Source organism: Saimiri boliviensis, chromosome 8 (genome assembly GCF_048565385.1).
Source record: "Saimiri boliviensis isolate mSaiBol1 chromosome 8, mSaiBol1.pri, whole genome shotgun sequence".
NCBI classification, from domain to species: domain Eukaryota; kingdom Metazoa; phylum Chordata; class Mammalia; order Primates; family Cebidae; genus Saimiri; species Saimiri boliviensis.
Window position 1 is genome coordinate 22,049,462 of NC_133456.1, and position 24,063 is coordinate 22,073,524.

Here is a 24,063-nt window from a genome sequence, read left to right on the forward strand (position 1 = left end):
GGAAGAGAAGCAGCTGGAGGGGCCCTTAAAGCACAGGGGCTTTTCTAAGAGCATGATGGCAAAAGGTCATCAGGTCAGACTGGCTGCAGGGAGACTGAGGCGGGCGCTGAGAGCCAAGACTTCAACCATGACCATGCCTGGACTCTCCAGATAAAGCACTGGTGAAATCAAAGACCAACAATGTCAAGTATTGGCAAGACTGTGGAGCAACTGGAACGCTCATTCCCTGATGGAGGGAATGCAAAGTGCAAGCTACAGCCACTTTTCCTCGTTGTCATGTTACATGAAGGGCAGACATGCACTTAAGGTAGGACCCAGAAATTCTGCTTCTAGGTGGACTTATGTCCACCAAAGGCTGCCATGGGGAAGTTCATGCAGACATCCTCATAATTGCCAAAAGCCAGAAACAGCCCAGTAGCCATCAATGGGTGGCTGAATAAACAAATTGTGATCAATTTACACAGTGGTGCATTCATATAATAAAAAGAGCAAACTACTCGTGCACACCACAGCATAGATGAATCTCAGAATCATTATACTGAGCAAAAAAAAAAAAACCAGACATAAAATTCTACTGACTGGACGATCCCACTTATGTGAAATTCTAGGAGAGGCTTCATTGGTTTGCAGTAATAAAGATCAGAGCAGCGTTGGGGGAGCAGGGAGACAGTGCTCACCGAGAAGGGGCATGAGGGAGTCCGCTGGGAAGCTGGAAATGTTCTACTTCCTGGTGCAGGAGGGTAGTTGCTATTTAAAATCCTGATGTGGGTGGAGCAGGAGGGTAGATGCTATACACGTCAGAATTTTACACTTTGACATATATATGATACATATTTTTATATTTATGTTTGATATGTATATTACATATTATGTATATTTAAAAAATCCATCTACCCCAAGGTTGGATCAAGACCTTTCTTTGCAGGACCTGAGCTGACAAGCTTGTTGTGCGCTTCACCCACTCCCCTAATTATATCTTAAAGTGAAGTCGCTAAGTCAGAGAAGGGACGATGAGGGACAGGCATCCAGTGAGATGGTGGGGGTCTGAGCCCGGGCAGGAGCCTTGGGAACAGGGCAGGCTGAGAAATACTGATTTAGGAGACAAGAAGTAGGGGTGAGTGAGAGAAGAGGGCTGGGGGCGTGACTGAGATGAAGAGCTTGGAGATTCTCTTTGAGGGTAAGGGAGGATGAATCCAGGATGGAACCTGTTGATTCTGAAAGTCTGGGAGGCCATCCAGGTGGAGATGCTCAGGAGGCAGCTGGTTAGATGGATGGTTTGAAGCCCAGGAGAGGAAAGGATGGGGAGAAGCATCTGAATACCCTGCACCCACCGTTTGCCGCCACCAGGTGTCCATGGGCCTAATTTGGCACACGGGTAGGTATCATTTGGTCCGCATGATGTTTTAAAAACCTGCAATAGTTCTTAGTACTTGAAACATTGGAGAATTTCACTAAAAATCCAGATTTCTGGCTTCTCTTAATCAATTGAGCAGTAATGACGTGGGTCAGAGAGGCAGCGAGGAGGCAGCCTCCAGGGAGTGAGGCCTGGAGGAAGCTGGGAGGACACGTGGGCCAGGTCTTGCAGGGCTTTGGAGGCCAACTGGCCTTTCTCTGAGGGAGTGAGAGACACGGTTCTGAGCAGAGGCTGGAGGTGACAGAGTTTCATAGGACCCCTCAGCTACTGTATGGGGAGTGCAAATAGGGAGACAAGAGAGGAGCCTTTTCCCCTTGCTTTAAAAAGAAAAAAAAAAAATCAGTATTAACAATCAGAGGAAAAAGAAAAAAATGAAAAAGAGAAAAAAAAGGAAAAAAGAACTGTAGTAAAACATATGAGGCAGGAGAATAGTCTGCAGGCAGGCAACCTAAGGCAGGGAACCTAAACCTTCCTAGGACTAAACTGAAAGGAAAACCCTAACTTTCTACGCCTAAGTAACAAAAGGACCAGAGGCTACTCCCTATGCAAAGCCCCAGGCTTTTCTGGGCAGCAGATGGGAAATCAGCTGTCCGCAACCAATCAGACTGATTGGGGGTTGAGTCTTCCTTTGCAACTTTGTAACTTCACTTCAGCCTCTGAATGGTTGTTCTCCACAACCAATCAGACTGATTTGCGTAGACATTTAAGTTTGTAACTTCACCCTAGCTTCTGATTGGTTGCTTTTTGCAACCAGTCAGATGTTTGCACAGGAGTATGACCTTTGTAACTTCACTTCAGCCTCTGGGTGGCTGCTTTCTGCAACCAATGAGACTGATTGCAGGCTACCACTTTATTTACATGAGGTGAGCATGAAGTGGCCAATGGGAAACTTCTAGAGGGTATTTGGACCCAAGAAGATTCACTGTGCCGGCCTTTGAGCCGCTGCTCCGCCCACTCCCACGCTGTGTAGTGTAGTTTCATTTTCACTAAATCCCTGCTTTTGTTCTTTTGTTCATTCTTTCTTTGCTTTGCTGGGCATTTTGTTCAGTTCTTTGTTCAAAACACCAAGAACCTGGACAACTTGCAGTCACAACCCTCTACTGGTGACACATAAATAACATAAAATATATCATTTATCCATTTTAAGTGTTCAATTCAGCAGCGTTAAGAACATCCACAATGTTATATAGTCATCACTACTCTCTATTTCCAAAACATTTTTTCATCCCAAACAAAAACTCTGAACCCATTAAGCAATAATGCCCCATTCTCCCTTCCCCTCTACAGTCCTTGGTGACCTCTAATTTACTTCCTGTCCTGATGAATTTGCCTGTTCAAGATGTTTGATATAGTCCAGGCATGGTGGCTCACGCCTGTAATCCCAGAACTTTGGGAGGCTGAAGTGGACAGATCACTTGAGGTCAAGAGTTCGAGACCAACCTGGCCAACATGGTGAAACGCTGTTTCTACTAAAAATACAAAAATTAGCCAGGGGTGGTGGCTCTTGCCTGTAATCCCAGCTACTCAGGAGGCTGAGGCAGGAGAATGGCTTGAATCTGGGAGGCAGAGGTTGCAGTGAGCTGAGATCTTGCCATTGCACTCCAGCCTGGGCTATAAGAGTGAAACTCTTCCTCCAGAAAAAAAATGTTTGATATAAGTGGGATCATACATTTGGCCTTTTGGATCTGGTTTATTCCACTAAGCACAATGTTTTCAAGGTTCCTCCATGCTGATGCATGTATCAGTACTCATTCCTTTCTTCCTTTTGATGGCCGAATAATATTCCATTGGATAGATATATCGCATTTTGTTTATCCATTCATCTGTTTTGCTGTTTCTTTATTTTTCATCATCAGGTTCTCATGGTGAACTACTCACCTGTTGATAGCCATTTGGGTTATATCTAACTTTTGACTATTGTGAATACTGATATGAACATGGTTGTATAAGTACATGTTTGATTCTCTGTTTTCAATTCTTTTGGGTATATACCCAGAAGTAGAATTGCTGGATCATATGGTGATTCTATGTTTAACTTTTTCTTTCTTTTTCTTCCTTCCTTCTTTCCTTTTCTTTTCTTTCTTTCTTTCCTTCTTTCTTTCTTCTTTCTTTCTTTTCAGGGTCTCACTCTGTTTCCCATGCTGGAGTGCAGTGGCACAATCACAGCTCACTGCAGCTTCAACCTCACAGGCTCAAGTGAAGCCTCACCTCAGCCTCCCAAGTAGCTAAGACTACAGGCATGCACCACCATGGCTGCCTAATTTTTAAAAATCTTTTGTAGAGGTGGGGTCTCCGTATGTTGCCCAGGCTGGTCTCAAACTCATGGGCTTAAGTGATCTTCCTGTCTCTGCCTCCCAAAGTGCTGGGATTACAGGCAAGAGCCATTGTACTCAGCATATTTTTAACTTTTTGAGAAAGCACCGTACAGTTTCCATAGCAGCTGCACCGTTTTATGTTCCCACCAACAATGTATAAGCGTTTCAAAATTTCTCCACATCATTACCACCACTTGTTATGTTCCATTTTTTTTTTTTTTTTTTTTTTGAGACAAGGTTTCGCTCTTGTTACCCAGGCTGGAGTGCAATGGCACGATCTCGGCTCACCGCAACCTCCGCCTCCTGGGTTCAAGCAATTCTCCTGTCTCAGCCTCCCTAGTAGCTGGGACTACAGGCGTGCGCCTCCATGCCCAGCTAATTTTTGTATTTTTAGTAGAGACGGGGTTTCACCGTGTTGACCAGGATGGTCTCGATCTCTTGACCTCATGGTCCACCCGCCTTGGCCTCCCAAAGTGCTGGGATTACAGGCTTGAGCCACCGCGCCCGGCATGTTCCATTTTTTTAAACAAAAGTTGTGCTAATAGGTGTGAAAGGGTATCTCACTGTAGTTCTGATTTGCATTACCCTAATGACTATTGATGTTTCATGTGCTTGTTGTCCACTTGTATATCTTCTTTGGAGAAATGTCTAGGGAGGAATCTTTTCCAACTGAGAGATGATGTTGGCTCACAACAGAGTAAGAGCAGACAAGGTGGTGCGAAGTGGTCAGGTTCTAGGCATGTCTTTGGAAGATGAAGCATTGATGCATGCCAACTCAGAGGGAAGGGAAAAATCAGGAGCCAAGGAGAGAGCCACCAGTGGGAGGTGAGTGTGTCTCCCACAGCAAAAGGCAGGATGAGAGGCTCTCAGCTGGGAGTGGGGATGTCTCCAGAATCCGTGAAAGCACCCCAGGAGATAACAAAATGAATCATCTTGACACACAGATCAGTCAAAAACCATCCTGGACCCGTATCACACAAGGAAAAAATCTCCGGCTTGCTGACAGCACCTCCCTCCCTTGCCCCCTCCCAGCCCCATGCCAGGGGTTAGAAACCACCTAAGAAAGATTGAGGGCAGGGGAGACTTTATGGTAGAGACAGAGAAAAAGGGATCCACCCACACTGTAGTAAACTTAAAGTTGGAAATTTAGCTGCTCCCAGACTGGACATTCTAAGACTGTATTTAAAAACCTAAAATGAATATAAAGCTTAAAAAAAAAAAAAAGCCTGGTGAATTAGTTAGTATTCTCTAGAGAAGCAGAATCAAGAGGGTATGGATATTTACAGGAAGAGATTCATTGTAAAAACTTGTTCATGCAATTATGGCGGCTGGAGACCTAGGAGAGCTGATGGTGTCCTCCTTCATAGAACCAGAAGGAGCCAATGCTGCAGGTGAAGTCTGAAGGCCACCTGCTGGAGAATTCCCTCTTGTTCGAGGAGGGGTTGTGGAGACTGGTCTTTTGAGGCTATTCAGGCCTTCAACTTATTTGGTGAGGCCCATCCGCATCATGGTGGGCAATGTGCTTCATTCAGTCTGCTGATTTAAATATTAATCCCATTTGAAAAACACCCAGACTGGCTGGGTGCAGTGGCTCATGCATGCAATCGCAGCATTTTGGGATGCCAAGGCAGGCGGATCACTTGAGGTCAGGAGTTCAAGACCAGCCTGGCCAACATGACAAAACATTGTCTCTACTAAAAATTCAAAAATTAGCCAGGCGTGGTGGTGCACACCTGCAGTCCCAGCTACTCAGGAGGCTGAGGCAAGAGAATCACTTAAACAGGGTGAGGGTGGGGGGTGGGCAGAGGCTGCAGTGAGCTGTGATTGCACCACTGCACTCCAGCCTGGGCAACAGAGAGAGACTCTGTCTCAAAACAAAACAAAACAAAAACAAAAAACACTCAGACCAAAATCTGGGGACATCACAGCTTAGCCAAGTTAACGAATAAAATGAACCATCACACCTGGAATGATCAGAAATGCCATGGAAGTGTTGAATTTTTCACCCAGAAGCACTGAAAGCATTTGAAAAGATCCTGGGAGACCAAATAAACTTTTGTAATTATACGCCACGAATGTATTGCTCAGTTATTACAGCTGTTCCTATGCATTCTGCAGGGAATGGAGGGATGCTTATTTAAAAGGGGTTTTCCAGTTCAGACCTCTTCTTGGGTGACGCTAGAGTTACCCTTTGGGCTAAGATTGCTTTTTTATTTAGGGACACACTTTACAGGGTGTTCTGTTTTCCAAGATAAAAATGAAAGCCCTTATCTGGAAGGAAGAAACCCTGGGCCCAGGGGACTGAAACAGCCTTGCATTTCTCCATCAGCACGTGTCTAGGAGGCACTTCCTGTGCTGATGCCCCACGCAGGTGCTGATGAGACACTTCATAACTGTGCTCCCTGAGAGCAGGGAGGAGACATCTCTGAGGAAATTATGGAGGTGTCCCTTGGATTTACTCACTCTGGCTGGAGCGTGGACTAGGAAAGGATTCCTAAACTCAGGGAAGATAATAAGGAATTCTGATGACAGGGCCTGGACCTAGAACAACAGGTGGAAGGCTAAGAAGAGAAGGAGCCAGAAGGGCCAGTGTAGAAATATCTGCTGAGTGGATTTCAGTTCTCCTTTTGCCCCCTCAGGCTTTCGGCAAAATTTCGGCTTTCGGTGTGACGGCCCCATCATACTCCTTGGCGATAGAGTGAGACTTTGTCTCTAAAGAAAAAAAGACTGGTCACAGTGGCTCATATCTGTAATCCCAGCACTTTGGGAGGCTGAGGTGGGTGGATCACTTACAGTCAGGAGTTCGAGACCAGCCTGGCCAAATGGTGAAAGCTTGTGTCTACTAAAAATTTGCCAGGCATGGTGATGGGTACCTGTAATTCCAGTTACTCGGGAGGCTGAGACACAAGAATTGCTTGAGTCTGGGAGGCAGAGGTTGTAGTGAGCTGAGGTGGCACCATTCCACTCTAACCTGGGTGACAGAGTGAGACTCTGTCTAAAAAAAAGAAAAAATATATTAAAAAATCATTCTGGGACAACAGGCTCCCACTGTATGTGAGTGGTCTTGGGGGTTGTGAGAGTAATGGGGACTACTTCAGAGGGGAGTTTCCTGGTATCCTGTGTCCTTGAAGGATGTCAGACTTGGTGGAGCAGTGGCTTAGCCAGGAGGGTGTGAGTGTGTTCTCTGGAGCTGGACTGCCCACCTGTGAGTCCCAGCCCTGCTGCTTAAGGTCTCAGGCAGGTTAAACCATCTCTCACTGAAACTCAGTTTGCCCATCTGTAAAAGTGAAGTTGTTTGAGAATGAAATGAGTTGGTTTTAGGAAGTGCTGAGAATAGTACCTGGCACATCAGTGTTTGTTAGGTAAATAAACAGTGCCACGATGGGTGAGACTGGACAGTGTGGCCAGTCACAGGCGCTCATGAGTCTTCCAAGGCCCTCAGCTTGGAGGGGACGTGAGCAGATGCTTGAGTTTTCCAGGGCGGATGGGAGGAAATTCCTGGTTCCGAATGAGGCATCTGCAGGAGTGAGGGGCCCTCCTGATGCCCCACAAGCTGCTCACAAGTCCCAGCCTCGCTCCTGCTTGCTGAGAGAAGAGAAAGCAAAAATAAATCAAAGGCTGTTTTGCATTTTCCCAGTCTTTCCTTCCTTTCAGTGGCGCTGTCAGGCCAAGCAGAGGTCATTCCATTTTTGTTTTTCTCTAATCTGCTGCTAGCCCAAGGGCAGGGGTGAACACAAAGGCCTAAAAATACTGTGAGCCGCCAGGTTAGATCACATCAGCTCCTGGCCAGTAGGGCCGCCTGTCCCTCTGCTCAGCACTCTGTCCTTGGGCTCCATTCACAGGCAGTTATTGGGCACCCCCAACCTCCACTCAGAGACTGGGGGTAGAGTTTGGAAGGACAAAGCCTGAGATCTTGCACCTGTGGATGGGGTCCCTGATAAGGGATTGAGGCCCAGCTGATGAGCACAGGGTCCAGGGATGGGCAGTCTCTCTGTGGTAGTCTTGCTCAGCCTTCCCCTTTGTCCAGATGACAGTACCAAGGCCCCCAAAAGGGAGACTTTGAGGTCATCTGAACAAAACTGCCTGTCCTCCTTCTTCTTCCCAACCATCTTCAGAGCTCTTATCTCACAGAGAAGCTTCATAGGAGTGCAAAGCTGACAGGCCCTGGGCTGGGAGGGCTGGTGGGCCAGTCACTTACCTCCGGGTCTGTTTTTTCATCTGTAAAATGGTGTTTTGTGAAGGTTTTTGGGGGTTCTGCAAAGAGGTGAGGGAGGGTGGCAGGAAAGCTGGGGTGGGTGGAGTCCCTGGAGACCATCCCTGCTTCACCTAAAGCTCTTCTGGCCCTACTGGCCAGAGGCTGATATGCTTTTGTATATATGTGTAAAATTATACAGATTATTACTTTTGGCCTTGGAAAAATAATATTTATTATTATTTATGACTCTGGAACCAGTGAGATATATATATATATATATATATATATATATATATATATATATATATGTGTGTGTGTGTGTGTATATGCATATATATATATACACATATATATATAATTTAATATATATTAGCAATATACACATATACATATGGGGTGGGAGGAGAGAATGCTTTAAAACTGCAGGTTCCAAGAACATAAATGTTCTCCTGGGCCTCCATGGTCTGTGATGAGCTTTGGCTAGCTGCCATCACACCCCAAGTTATGCTCTGTGATTCATCCACCCTAAATAATTTGCAGTTCTCCATGAGCCTGTTCATATCTGGGCTTTTGCACATGATCCCTGCTGTCTGCTACCTTCTTCATTTGGTCATCTGGAAAACTTCTGTTCCTCCTTTAAGCCACCATCTCCTCCTGAAGTCTTCCAGACCTAGCCCAGACCTGCATAAAGCCATCCGTAGGACTGCTGCAGATCCCAGGCTGTCTCTTATCACATCTCTTAGTGCCCTTGTAATTGCCTATACACTTGTCTGTCTGTCATCAGATGATATCTGTGTTTAAGTCTCAGTTCTCCCAATTATTGAATGTGTGTGTGTCTGTGTGTGTGTGTGTGTGTGTGTGTGTGTGTGTGTGTGTATTTAGCAAATGAGAAAACTGAGGCACAGAGAGGCTACAGAATATGACCCAAGTTTCTATAGCTTGTAAGCGGCGAGGCCAGTATTCAAACCAGGCAGTCCAACTGCAGAGAGACCCTACTGTTGTTCAGCAGCTGCCTCAGAGGGGTTGTGAGGGACACAAGTAAATATAGTGAAGTTGCTTGGCAGTTAGTAAGTGCTCAATCAATGCTCACAGTCTGTTTTTCCCAGTGTACCCTTTCTCTATCAGTCTATGCTTTCAGAATTTAAATCTGAGGATTCCAAATAGGAATGAAGCATATTTTTAAAAAAACATTCTATGGGGGTAGTGGCTCATGCCTGTAATCCCAGCACTTTGGGAGGCTGAGGCGGTAGATTACTCAAGGTCAGGAATTTGAGACCAGCCTGGCCAACATGGTGAAACCCCATCTCTACTAAAAATACAAAAATTGGCTGGGGCTGTGGTGGTTGCCTGTAATCCCAGCTACTCTGGCAGCTGAGGCAGAGAATCACTTGAACCACAGAGGCGGAGGTTTTTGTGAGCTGAGATCCTTCACTGCACTCCAGCCATTTACCATCACAGGATTATGGCATATGAGCTATGGATACGACATATTAAATAAGGACAATGACCATAATAACCTGCACTAGTTGGATATTTTATTATGTATCAGTCACTCAACAATTGTATTTTACTAGATTTTATTTCTTAGAACAGTTTTTTTTTTTTTTTTTTTTTGAGACAGAGTTTTGCTCTTGTTACCCAGGCTGGAGTGCAATGGCACGATCTCCGCTCACCACAACCTTCGCCTCCTGGGTTCAGGCAATTCTCCTGCCTCAGCCTCCTGAGTAGCTGGGATTACAGGCACGTGCCACCATGTCCAGCTAATGTTTTGTATTTTTAGTAGAGACGGGGTTTCACCATGTTGACCAGGATGGTCTCGATCTCTTGACCTTGTGATCCACCCACCTCGGCCTCCCAAAGGGCTGGGATTACAGGCGTGAGCCACCGTGCCTGGTCCTTTTTAGAGCAGTTTTAGGTTCACAGCAAAATTGAGTGGAAAGTATACAGATTTCCTATATATCCCCTACCCAACATATCCACAGCCTCCCCCTCTATCAACATCCAACACCAGAGTGGAACAGTTGTTACAAAGGAAGAACCTACATGGACACATCATTATCACCCAAAGCCCATAGGTCACATTAGGGTTCACTCTTGGTGTTACACACTCTATTGGTTTTGACACATGTGTAATGAACCTTATCCATCATGACAGTTGTTATTAGTCTGTTTTCATGCTGCTGATAAAGACATATCTGAGACTGGGCAATCTGTAAAAGAAAGAGGTTTAATTGGACTTACAGTTCCATGTGGCTGGGGAAGCCTCACAATCAGGGTGGAAGGCAAGAAAGAACAAGTCACATCTTACATGGATGGCAGCAGGCAAAGAGAAAATGAACACCGAGTGAAATGGCAAACCATCATATCTCATGAGACTTATTCACTACCACACGAACAGTATGGTAAAGATCCACCCCCATAATTCAAACATCTCCCATTGGGTCCCTCCCACAACATGTGGGAATTATGGGAGCTACAAAATGAGATTTGGGTGAGACACAGCCAAACCACATCAACAGCATCATACAGAACAGTTGCCCAAGAAATCTTCTGTGCTCCACCTATTCATCCCTCCCTCCTGCCTAACACCTGGCATGCACTTATCCTTCTACTGTTTCCGTAGTTTTGCCTTTCCCAGAATGTCATAGTTAGAATCATACAATATGTAGATTTTTCAGATTGGCTTCTCTCCCTTAATATTGTGCATTTAAGTTTTCTCCATGTCTTTTTTTTTTTTTTTTTTTTTGAGATGGAGTCTTGCCCTGTCGCCCAGGCTGTAGGGCAATGGTGCAATCTCAGCTCACTGCAACCTCTGCTGCCCGTTTTCAAGTAAGTCTCCTTCTTCAGCCTTCTAATTAGAGGCATGTGCCATGACATCCAGTTAATTTTTTGTATCTTTAGTAGAGATGGTATCTCACCATGTTGGTTAGGCTGGTCTTGAACTCCTGACCTTGTGATCTGCCCACCTCAGCCTTCCAAAGTGCTGGGATTACAGGCATGAGCCACTGTGCCCAGCCCATCTTTTCGTATCTTAATGGCTGAATAATATTCCATTGTCTAGATGTACCATACTTTACGCATTCATCTAGGTTTTTTTGGTTGGTTTGTTTTTGTTTTTTTGACACAGGGTCTCACTCTGTGGCCAAGGCTGGAGTACAGCGGTGCAATCATGGCTTACTGCAGCCTTGATCTCCTAGGCCCAAGTGAGCCTCCTGCCTCAGCCTACCAAGTGGCTGGGACTACAAGCATGCACCACCATGCTCAGCTAATTTTTTTATTTTTACCTTTTTGTAGAGATGGGGTCTCCCTATGTTGCCCAGGCTGGTCTTAAATTCCTGGGCTTAAGTGATCCTCCCACCTCAGCTTTCCAAAGTGTTGGGATTACAGGCATAAGCCACCATGTCCAGCCTTCATTTACCAACTGAAGGACATTTTGGTTGCTTCTAAGTTTTGGTAATTATGAATAAGACTGCTATAGACATACATGTGTAGGCTTTTATGTAGATGCAAGTTTTCACCTTCTTTGGATAAATATCAAGGAGCAGAACTACTGCATCATATGGTAAGAGTAGGTTAACATTTGCAAGAACCTGCCAGACTGTCTTCCGAAGTGGCTGTGCCACTCTGCATTCCCACTAGCAATGGTTAAGAGTTCCTATTGCTCCACATCCTTGCTGACATTTGGCATTGTCAGTGTTTTGCATTTTGGCCACTGTAATAGTTGTATAGTGGCATCTTGTTTTAACTTGCAATTCTGTAATGACATATGGTATTTAGCATCTTTTTATATGCTTATTTTCTATCTGTATATCTTTTTGGTGAGGCATCTATTCAGGTCTTTTGCCCATTTTAAAATTGTACTGTTAGGCCGGGCGCGGTGGCTCACGCCTGTAATCCCAGCACTTTGGGAGGCCAAGGCAGGTGGATCACGAGGTCAAGAGATCGAGACCATCCTGGTCAACATGGTGAAACCCTGTTTCTACTAAAAATACAAAAAATTATCTGGGCATGGTGACGCGTGCCTGTAATCCCAGCTACTCAGGAGGCTGAGGCAGGAGAATTGCTTGAACCCAGGAGGCGGAGGTTGCGGTGAGCCGAGATCGCGCCATTGCACTCCAGCCTGGGTAACAAGAGTGAAACTCCGTCACAAAAAAAAAAAAAAAAAAAAAAGGGCTGGGCACGGTGGCTCAAGCCTGTAATCCCAGCACTTTGGGAGGCCGAGGTGGGTGGATCACGAGGTCGAGAGATCGAGACCAACCTGGTCAACATGGTGAAACCCCGTCTCTACTAAAAATACAAAAAATTAGCTGGGCATGGTGGCGCATGCCTGTAATCCCAGCTACTCAGGAGGCTGAGGCAGGAGAATTGCCTGAACCCAGGAGGCGGAGGTTGCGGTGAGCCGAGATCGCGCCATTGCACTCCAGCCTGGGTAACAAGAGTGAAACTCCATCTCAAAAAAAAAAAAAAAAAAAAAATTGTACTGTTTCTTTTCTTAATGTTGAATCTTGAGTGTTCTTTGTATATTCTGTATAACAGTCCTTTATTAAGTGTTTTCTGCAAATATTTTCTCCCAGTCTGTGGCTTTTCTTCTAATTTACTTGATGGTGTCTTGTGCAGGTAAGAAATTTCTATTTATGATGAAGTCCAGCCTATCAGCTATTTCTGTCATGGATCATGTGTTGTATCTAAAACGTCATCATCATGCCCAAGATCAACTGTATTTTCTCCTATGTTATTTTCTAGGAGTTTTATAGATTTTCATTTTCCATTTTGGGTTGTGATCCATTTTGACTTAAATTTTGTGAAGGATGTAAGATCTGTGTCTAGATTCATTTTTTTTCTGTGAAATTTATTTTTCCACATTAGAAGACTTTTTTTTGAGGGGAAATATTTTTTGTCACCACATGATGATCCCATATACCTGCCCAGCATAGGACACCATCGTAAGTCATGAACATGCCATATGATTTCTGAATAAAAGCTACAAGCCCAAGTTATATACAAATGTCTTAACACTGAATAATGTTTACAAACCTATGTACAATAAAACAGATGTAAACAGTAACTGCAGCATGAGACTAATCAAAGGATGCACAGGGAGAACCAATTTTGGTCACTCCACCCACAGGAGCCAGCACCAACCAGCCCTGGAACCAGGTCACTCAACCTTCCTAACACAATGGGACAGGCCTGGGAAGAGAAAACAAAAATGCCCTGAAGACATCATTGAACTGAAGGACTGGAAAGCTGGCAAGAGGTTGCCCCCCGCCCTTACCCCAAGTTTAAGGCCCAGGGCAGAGGAGACAGCATGGAGGCTCAGCCTGTGTGCCCAGCCCCAGAGGCTACTGCTAGGTGGGGCTCAGACGGGCATTGCGCTGCTCAGGGAGGCAAATCCATGGAATGGTAGCTGCTTAAGTAAAATCAGAAGGTGCAGAAAAGGTCCTTAATTGAGTAAACTTCCTGACTCTGCTAGAAACAGGACCAAACTGTGAGAGGTGGAGTTGGGGGACCTGTGGTCATAAGCACTGAAGACGCTTGAGTGGGAGCTCAGGAAGAGGGCACACATTGACCTGATTTGGGGAAGAACTTCAAGATTTGCAATGTTCTAAACACAATTAAATCCTATCAGTACAGCAGAGTGGAGGCTATGAGGGAGGTATAATGAATGAGTACTTTTGCATCCAGTGACCAGGTAATACATGTATGTGTCACCTTGGGACTGACAAAAATGCAATCATGAGAAACCAACAGTACTAGGGTGAGAAGAGACAACAGCCAGTATTGATATTGCAGAGTCCCAGGGCTGGACAGAGCCCAGCAGCTTCCACTGCATGCAGCCTGCCCTCTGCCTGCAGCCTGCCCTCTGTCAGTCAAACTGACGTTCAGCTATTCCCCAAGTATGAAGTGAAGGAAGGACCCTGTGGGATTTACTAGACTGGAACATAAGCACACCCAGCTCTATCTGCTATAAGGGCTTAAAGCCACCAATGACATTCCAATAGAAATGGACACACCAGCCTGGTGCCGTGGCTCACACCTGTAATCCCAGGACTTTGGGAAGCTGAGGTGGGCGGATTGCTTGAGCTCAGAAGTTCAAGGCCAGCCTGGGCAACATGATGAAACCCCATCTCTACAAAAAATACAAAAATTAGCAGGGTGCAATGGTCCCAGTGGTCCCAGCTACTCGGGAGGCTGAGGTGAGAGGATCACTTAAGCCTGGGAAATGGAGGTTGCAGTGGGCCGAGATCACACTACTGCACTCCAGCCTGGGTGACAGAGCAAGATCCTGTCTCAAAAAAAGAAAAAAGAAACCAAGGTCTCAAGGAGGTATTTGTACACCCTCCCCTTGTTCATAGCAGCATTATTCACAACCAGCCAAAACATGGAAGCAGCCCTTGTGTCCATCTAGGGATGAGTGCATGAATATATATATTGAACAATTTGAATATATTCAAACTAATCAACAACAGAGAGACCAGACAGGGCATTGACTGTATGATCAAAATTAACCTCACTAATAAGAATCTGTCAGATATCACATGCCCCCACAGGTGATGCTCTTAAAAGGATACAGCAATACTTACATAGTATCCTAGTTGGAGACGCATAGCCTGAGTTTAACAATGAGGCTATCAGACAAACCCACATTGAGAAACTGTCTACAAAACAATTGTCCTGTATTCTTCAGTAATGGTAAAATCATGCAAGATAAAGAAAGGCTGGGCTGGGTATGGTGGCTCCTGCCTGTAATCCTAGTACTTTGGGAAGCCGAGGTGGGTGGATCATGAGGTCAAGGATTTGAGATCAGCCTGATCAACATGATGAAACCCCATCTGTACCAAAAATACAAAGATTAGCCCGGCCTGGTGGCATGCACCTGTAATTCCAGCCACTTGGGAGGCTGAGGCAAAAGAATCACTTGAACTGGGAGGCAGATGTTGCAGAGAACCAAGATTGCGCCATTACACTCTAGCTTGGGCAACAAGAGTGAAACTGTCTCAAAAAAAAAAAAAAAAAAAGAAAGAAAAAAGAAAAAGAAAAGAAAGGCTGAGGAACTTTTCCAGACCAAAGAAGTCTAAAGAGACATGACAACTCAATGCAGTCCTTGATCCTGGGCTGGATCAAGTATTGGAGGGAAAAGAAAAAAAGCTAGAGGAACACCAAGACAACTGGCCACATTTGGAATATGAACTGTTGATGAGAAAATATCATTATCAATATTAAATCTACTGAATTTTGTAACTCCACCGCAGTTATGTAAGAGAAAGTCCCTGCTCTTAGGAAATACACTGAACTGTGAAGGGTAAAGGGACATGATGTATGCAATGTACTCTCAAATGGCTCAGAAAAAAATGAGAGAAAGAATGACTAAATAAGTGTGGCAACATGCTAGCAATTGCAGAATCTAGGTTAAGGGTATAGAGGAATTCTCTGGCTTACTCTTGCAAATATTCTGTAAATTTAAAATTCTTTTCAAAATAACAAGTACAAATTTTTAAAAAGTTTCCAAGAGCACACAGCTGCTAAGGGTAGAGCGAAGACTGATTGATGGATTCAGTTTTGAGACAGGGTCCCTCTCTGTCACCCTGACTGGAGTGCACACTGCAGCCTCTACCTCCTGGGCTCAAATGATCCTCCCACCTCAGCCTCCTGAGTAGCTGGGATTACAGGCACACGTCACCATGACTGCCTAATTTTGTGATATTTTTTGTAGAGGTGTGTTTTTGCCATGTTGCCTAGGCTGGTCTCAAACTTGTGGGCTCAAGCCATCCACCTGCCTTGGCCTTCCAAAGTGCTAGGATTACAGGCATGAGGTACCATGCCTGGCCTGGAACTGAGATTTAAATCCAAGCTGTTTGGCATTCAGGGACTCAATGCTGTCTCTTTAATCAGGTAGCTCAATGGTTCTCATATTACAGAGGAGGGTATTGAGGCCCAGCCTGAGTTAGTTGTGGCATCAGAACTGGTTTGTGGGAGCCCAGCCTTGTGAGCTTCCACCACTCTCTTGGACTGTCCTGTTGACAGAGCTGAGGGTTCTGCCTTGAGACAGGACCTGATGTTTCTCTGGTGACCCTCCCACCACTTGCTGAGTTAGTTGGATCTCAAAGGTAGGACTCTGCTGACTTTGTCTCTGGATTACTGAACAATGGGGACTGAGAAGGTCATGTTTAATTAGGAGAGACACAGGCCAGGCTTCATAGACTTAGTTGGGTGTGGTGGCGCATCCCTGTAGTCCCAGCTACTTGGGAGACTGAGGCAGGAGAATTGCTTGAACATGGGAGGCAGAGGTTGTGGTGAGCCAAGATTGTGCCATTACACTCCAGCCTGGGCAACAAGAGCAAAACTCCATCTCAAAAAAAAAAAAAAAAAAAAAAAAGACATAAAAAGGTACTAAAAAGAGAAAAGAGTTGTATAAATATAAGGTAGGATTATACTTCATTTAACATAAAAAGGACCACCATTCACTCATTCATAAATCTTAATATTTATTAAAATAAATATTAAACTATTTTAAAATTAATAAATATTAATTAAATTAATAAACATTTATTGAGCCCATAAAGATACATGGAGGTCCATGGGTTCAGAATGAGAGACAAAGTCCCTGCGCTGGTGGAGCTTACAGTACAGGGAGGAAGGCAGAAATGTAAGGGGAAGTTATGGGTATGTTGGGCTAAGAAAGAGGAAATTCAGGTTTCAAGAGAATGTCATAAGAACAGCTGACTTTGTCTGTGGTGTCAGGGAAGGTCTCCCTGAGGAAATGACATTCAAGCTGAGACCTGAACCATTTAAGCACACTCTGCTGGAGAGGAAGGAGCGTCAGGCACAGGAATCAGCATAAGCAAAGGCCCTGAAATAAGAAAAGAAAAACTAGCACAATAATTAGAAATTTTTGGCTAAGATGAAGTGTAGAAATTCTTTTTTTTTTTTTTTGGAGACAGAATCTCTCTCTGTGGCCCACACTAGAGTGTAGTGGCATGATCTCCACTCACTGTAACCTCTGCCTCTGAGGTTCAAGTGATTCTTGTGCCTCAGCCTCCCAAGTAGCAGGATTACAAGGGCAAACCACAACACCCGGCTAATTTTTGTATTTTTAGTAAAGGCGGGGTTTCACCATGTTAGCAAGGCTGGTCTCTAACTGCTGACCTCAAGTGATCTGCCCACCTCAGCCTCCCAAATGCTGAGCTTAGAGGCATAAGCTGCCATGCTAAGGCAAGAAATTCAAAGTCACTAGTATGTGATAATTTTCTATACAACAGTTATTTTTCTTACTTTCATGGAAATGAAATTCTTTATGGCAGTTTCAATGCTTCCTTGCTCCCACATATCATGGTTACTAGATGTAACAGCCTTTTTTGGTCACTTTAGACTTAATTTGTTTCTACTAACTTTTAATTTTGTGAAGCTACATTCTTTACTGATTACCCATATTAGCAAAGTGAAATATATACTAAGAGACACAAAGTATTTGGAAATGTGATAAATTATTGTTGCAGGCCTGCCGCAGTGGCTGATACCTGTAATCCCAGCATTCTGGGAGGTTGAGGCAGGAGGATTGCTTGCGTCCAGGAGTTTGAGATCAGCTTGGGTAACGCAGTGAGACTCTGTCTCTATGAAAATAAATAAACAAATACACAATTATTGCTGCAAAGACATTGCAATACTTCTGCAGAAGTTATGCCAGATTTTAACAAACAACAGTGTTCGTTCATTTCCCATTAATATCAATATCTGAATTCATTTCCCATCAATATCATCAGTAACTAATATGCATTAGTCAATTTCAATTATAAATTTTTAATAGCTGTTCAAGTTCTTATTTCTCGTAATTCCCCAAGTTACATATGTCATCTAGTCCAGTGCTTTTCAAACTGGGATATGCAAATAAATTGCCTGGGAGTCATGTCAAAATGAAGATTCTGACTAAGTTGATCTGGAGTGAGGCTGAGACTCTGCACTTCTAAAGAGCTCCCAGGTGATGCTGATACTGCTGTTCCAGGATCATATTTTAAAAGTAAGGATCTGATCAGAAGACTGAAAAGGTGAGTTGATACTTTGTTTCTCAGTGGATGAAAAAATTAAAAAAAAATAAAAAAATAAAAAAGAGGAAAAGAAGACTGAAAAGGTCACTATTTTCTTTCAGTATTATAAACCTTTATTTTTAAAATGACATTGAAGTTTCCAATGTAGGATAATGAAGAAATTGATTTTAAAATTTAGTTTTGGAACATAGATGGGGTGATGGATTTGAAATTGAAATCTCCTTTTTCTAATATTCTCTATGCAGGATAAATTGAAAGGAATGTCAAAAGACTCTGCAATTTATTTTAAACTTAATATCTATCTTTTTGTAACCATTATCACTTAGCTTTTCTTTGAAGAATTTCTTAGGCCAGGCACAATGGCTCATTCCTGTAGTCCCAGCACTTTCCTAGGTCAAGGGAGGAGGATTGCTCGAGACCAAGAGCTTCAGATCTTGTCCCTAAAAAAAAAAAAAAAAAAAAAAGAAATATATACATATAGATAGATAGATAGATAGATAGATAGATAGATAGATACAGAGAGAGACAAAGTCTCACCCTGTCACCAGGTTTGGAGTGCAGTGGCACAATCTTGGCTCACTGCAACCTCTGCCTCTGGGTTCAAGTGATTCTTCCGCCTTAGCCTCCCAAGTAGCTGGGACTACAAGTGTGCAACACCACACCTGGCTAATTTTTTTGTATTTTATTTTTATTAGACATGGGGTTTCACCATATAGGCCAGGATGGTCTTGATCTCTTGACCTCGTGATCTGCCCGCCTCAGCCTCCCAAAGTGCTGGGATTACAAGCATGAGCTTGTAATCTGTGCCCGATCCAAAATATATATATTTTTTTAAAAGGAAAAAAATGAATTTCTTAATCCCTTTGAGGTTTTTGAGAGCATTATGTACATTAAAATTTTTTGATATTACATTTTGATTTTTCTCTGTCATTTTGCTTAAACTATCTATTTTACTTAAAGCATCATACCAGGTCAGTACTAAGTGAATATATTTAGACATATGTTTGAAAGTAGAACTTTGGCTGGTATTTTAGAACTGTATTATTTATTTATTTATTTATTTTTTGAGACAGAGTTTCACTCTTGTTACCCAGGCTGGAGTGCCATGGCGCGATCTCAGCTCACCGCAACCTCTGCCTCCTGGGTTCAGGCAATTCTCCTGCCTCAGCCTCTTGAGTAGCTGGGATTACAGGAATGTGCCACCATGCCCAGCTAATTTTTTGTATTTTTAGTAGAGATGGGGTTTTCACTATGTTGACCAGGATGGTCTCGATCTCTTGACCTCGTGATCCACCTGTCTCAGCCTCCCAAAGTGCTGGGATTACAGGCATGAGCTTGTAATCTGTGCCCGACCCAAAATATGTGAGCCACCGGGCCCAGCCGTACAGTTCTTAAAATATATTTTTAAAATTCAGTAATGTCTAAGGAGACTTTGACTGCATTGTTCACTGTCATATTTAAAGAATGCTTTTAGTCTGAGCACAGTGGCTCACGCCTATAATCCCAGCACTTTGGGGGGAGCTGAGGGAGATGGATTGCTTGAGCCCAGGTGTTTCAGACCAGCCCGAGCAACATGGTGAAATCACATCTCTACAAAAAATACAAAAATTAGCTGGTCATGGTGGCATGCCTGAAGTCCCAACTACTCGGAAGGCTGAGATAGGAGGATAGCCTGAACCTGGCAGGCAGAGCTTCCAGTGAGCCATGATTGTGCCACTTCACTCCAGCCTGAACAATAGAACAAGACCCTGTCAAAAAAGAAAGAAAAAGAAGAAAGAAAAGAAAAAGAAAGAAAGAAAGAAAGAAAAAAAGAAAAGAAAAGCAAGCAAGCTTGCTTTAAGGTGGGCATAGTGGTATGTGTCTATGATCCCAGCTACTCAGAAAGCTGAGGAAGGAAGATTGCTTGAGGACAGGGGTTCAAGACCAGCCCAGGAAACATGGTGAGATCTCCCCCTCATCTCAAATAATAATAATAAATAATGCTTTAGAAAAGGAATATATAAATCATTCTATATTTTATGGTATATATATTTGTATTCAAGAATTTTCTATTGCCACATTATACTTTGCACATATATTTGCACCATGCTGTCATATTTCTGGCTTCTTGAATTATTTTTGTCTAGTTCAGTTTTTGTAGGTAGTTTACTAAAATTTAAAAATAATCTCTCAGCCGGGCGCGGTGGCTCAAGCCTGTAATCCCAGCACTTTGGGAGGCCGAGGCGGGTGGATCACGAGGTCGAGAGATCGAGACCATCCTGGTCAACATGGTGAAACCCCGTCTCTACTAAAAATACAAAAAACTAGCTGGGCGTGGTGGCGTGTGCCTGTAATCCCAGCTACTTAGGAGGCTGAGGCAGGAGAATTGCTTGAACCCAGGAGGCGGAGGTTGCGGTGAGCCGAGATCGCGCCATTGCACTCCAGCCTGGGTAACAAGAGCGAAACTCCGTCTCAAAAAAAAAAAAAAAAAAAAAAAAAAAAAAAAAAAAAATCTCTCTCCAGTTGTGACAAAAATCTCCCAAAAATGTTCACATATAGAAGTATTTGAGTTTAGAAAACCACAACTCTAATCATAATCATCTGCATTATATGCCTCACATCAGGTAATGTGTCTAAAATAATGAGTAAACGTTTAGCATTTCTGATCTTATCCCAAAGTATTTTATCTGTTAATGTTTTAATTAATGGGTTTTGTATTGCATCTCCTGGGTAACAAAGTATAGCAGATTTTTGGTGATGGCATTTGATTTCTGATGAATATTCTACCTTGATGTTACCAAATGCTGCCAAATGAATATTCTGATTTCTATACTTTTTTTTTTTTTTTTTTTTTTTTGAGACAGAGTCTCACTCTGTTGCCCAGGCTAGAGTGCAGTGGCTCAGTCTTGGCTTGGCTTACTGCAACCTCTGCCACCTGGGTTCAAGCAATTCTCCTGCTTCAGCCTCCCGTGTAGCTGGGATTACAGGCACTTGCCACCGTGACTAGCTAATTTTTGCAGTTTTTAGTAGAGATGGGGTTTCACCATCCTGGCCAGGCTGGTGTTGAACTCCTGACCTCATGATCCACCCACCTTGGCCTCCCAAAGCGCTGGGATTATAGGGGTGAGCCACTGTGCCCGGCCCTGAATTTCTATACTCTTAAAATTAATTGGCTAAGTGCCTGAATGCTAGACATTGCCTCACCAAAACCAGAATTATTTATATGTTTTCTTGTTTTGTTTTGTTGTTTTGTTTGTTTTTGAGACAGCATTTCACTCTTTTGCCCAGGCTGGAGGGCAGTGGCTTGATCTTGGCTCACTGCAACCTCCACCCACTCTGGGTTCAAGAGATTCTCCCCAGCAGCTATGATTATACGTGAGCGCCACGACACCTGGCTAATTTTTGTACTTTTAGTAGAGGTAGGGTTTTGCCACGTTGGCCAGGCTGGTCTCGAACTCCCAACCTTAGGTGATTCAACCACCTTGGCCTCCCAAAGTGCTAAGATTACTGGTGTGAGCCACAGTGCCCAGCCTTATATAATGTTTTCAAGAACAGCACAGCAACTTTTCTCCTATATTATAGTTTTGTAGAACTACCTATCACCGCACCCTCTTTCTCTCTGATACTCTTTTCTGCGTTTTCTTTCCTTTTTTTTCTTTCTGTGCTTTCATCTGAATACTTTCTGCTGCCTGTCTTCCAGTTCATAAATCTACTGTTTTGCTGCTTCTAATCTGCTCTAAATCTCATCTAATGAATTTTTTTAAAATAACGACTTTATTGAAGTATGCATCTATTTATACCATCAACTGTACCTATTTAAAATGTACAGTTTGACAAATGTACAGTTTGATTAGAGTTTTGAGTTATATATACACCCTTACAACCACAATCATAATCAAGATGCAGATTATTCCTGTGGTGCCTAATGTCTGTTATCCCAACACTTTGGAAGGCAGAGGTAGGAGGATCGCTTGAGCCCAGGAGTAGTTCAAGACCATCCTTGGCAACATGATGAGATCGAACAAAAGAAATTTAAAAATTAGTTGGGGGTGGTGGTGCATACCTGTAGTTCCAGCTACTTAGGAGGCAGAGGTGGCAGGATCGCTTGAGCCTGGGAGGTTGAGGCTGCAGTGAGCTGTGATCGTGCCACTGCACTCCAGCCTGGGCAACAGAGTGAGACTCTGTTGCAAACAAACCAACAAAAAACCACGCAAATCATTGTTATCATCCCCAGAAGTTTCTTTGTGCCCCTTTGTCTCACATGTCTCCCTCCACATCTGGTCCCAGGCAACCATTGATTTGCCGTGATTATAGATTAGTTAGTATTTTTCTAGAATTTTATGTAAATGGGATTTTACATTATGTATCCTTTTGTTTTTGGCTTCTGTTGCTATTAGGCTGGTGCAAAAGTAATTTTGGTTTTTGCCAAAGTAATGCAGTAAGTAATGGCAAAAAATGAAATTACTTTTTTTGAGATTTTGAGATTCACGCACTCTATTGAGTGATTGATAGTTCATTTCATTGTCAAGTAATATTCATTTAATTGAATATTTTGTTACTGAGTAAATTGAAAGTATTTTGTTCATCTATTCACCTGTTGGTGAATATTTGTGATATTTCAGGTTTTACTACCCTGTGAATAAAGACATTGTCAATATTCTTGTGCAAATCTTAGTGTACCCGGGAGCAGGGGCTCACACCTGTAAACCCAGCACTTAGGGAGGCAGAAGTGGCCAGATAGCTTGAACTCAGGAATTCGAGACAAGCCTGGGCAGCATAGTGAAACTCCATTCTCAATTAAAGAAAAATTTTTAAACTTTATTTTAACCCCCCAAATCTTAGTATAGATATATATTTTTATTTCTTTTCATTTCTCTTGGGTAAATACATGATAGTCTTTTTTAGGTATCAACTTGGCTGAACCATAGTCCCCAGTTATTTAATCAAGTACAGATCTGAGAGTTGCTATGAAGCTTGTTTTTGTTTTTATTGTTTGTTTTTGTTTTGTAACAGGGTCTCACTCGGTTTCCCACGCTGAGTGCAGTGGTGCCATCATGGCTCACTACAGCCTCGACCTTCTGGGCTCAAGCAATCCTCCCACCTCAGCCTCCTGAGTATCCGAGATTATAGGCACACCACCATGCCCTGCTAATTAAAAAAAAATTCTTTTGTAGAGGTCTCACTATGTTGCCCAGGGTTGTCCCAAACTCCTGGGCTCAAGTGATCCTCCCACCTCAGCCTCTCAAAGTGTTGGGATTACAGGGGTGAGCCACTCTGCTGGGCCTGAAGGTGTCTTCACAGATGTAACTAAAATTCATAAATTGACTTTAAGTAAGAAAGATTATCCTAGGTAATCTGGTTGGACCCGATTCAATCAGTGGAAAGTCTTTAAAAGTAGAGTCAAAGAAGAAGAAATTGTGAAGAAATTTTGCCTGTGGACTGTGCCCTCAGCCCTTGCCTGAGAGTTCCAGTCTATTCTCCTGCCTGCTTTATAGATTTGCAATTTGCCTAACCAGCACCCCCTCACCCTGACCCCGCCACTGCATAAGTCAATTCCTTGAAATAAATCTCACTGTTTATCTCCTGGTTCTGCTTCTGAGTTGGAATCCTGACTGACACCAATTTGGTACTGAAAGTGGTTCTAGAGGAACAGAATCTTGAGGAAGAGATTTCTGAATTGGCTCTGGGTTTTCTTGAGTTGGTTCTCTAATATAATTACATTTAAAGGCACGGGTGACTCTATTTCCAGTGGTAAAGAGGGCACCGGGAGTCCATGGTATGATAAAGCATTGAATATGCCTAATGAAACACCTGTGGAAAGCATTGAATATGCCTAATGAAACACCTGTAGAAAGTATTGAATATGCCTAATGAAACACCTATAGAAAGAGTGACCATTTTTCTGTTACCTTAGAATATTTTAATCAAACAGAAACAGAAGGACATTGGCTATAACTGCACTGAAGAAAGTAGGCAGAGAAAAGGATGAGCTCAGGGTTTCAAATTCCCAGCTTTAAGTGTTTAAAGCTTTAAGTTATGCATAGATGACCTGGAAGCTTCTGTATCTGTCCTGAAAGGAACCCTTAGGGCCATGATTTCTGAAAACCAACCCTGAGT

The 24,063-nt window shown here is 43.4% G+C and overlaps 1 long non-coding RNA gene across 3 annotated transcripts in view; it reads right to left on the minus strand.

Annotated features, from left to right (window-relative positions):
* Window positions 1–886: 886 nt before the first annotated feature.
* LOC104651088 (uncharacterized) overlaps window positions 887–24,063 on the minus strand; it is a 28,127-nt gene continuing 4,950 nt past the window's right edge. For 2 of the 3 annotated variants that reach the window (XR_012518749.1, XR_744619.3), the window contains exons 2-6: window positions 17,443–18,407; window positions 10,166–10,227; window positions 7,070–7,314; window positions 6,603–6,724; window positions 887–6,441 (exon numbers count right to left, since the gene is read on the minus strand). This is a non-coding gene — a long non-coding RNA (uncharacterized LOC104651088). Of the gene's footprint in view, window positions 6,442–6,602; window positions 6,725–7,069; window positions 7,315–10,165; window positions 16,776–17,442; window positions 18,408–24,063 lie in introns of all 3 variants that reach the window. The other variant, XR_012518748.1, reaches the window with a different exon arrangement.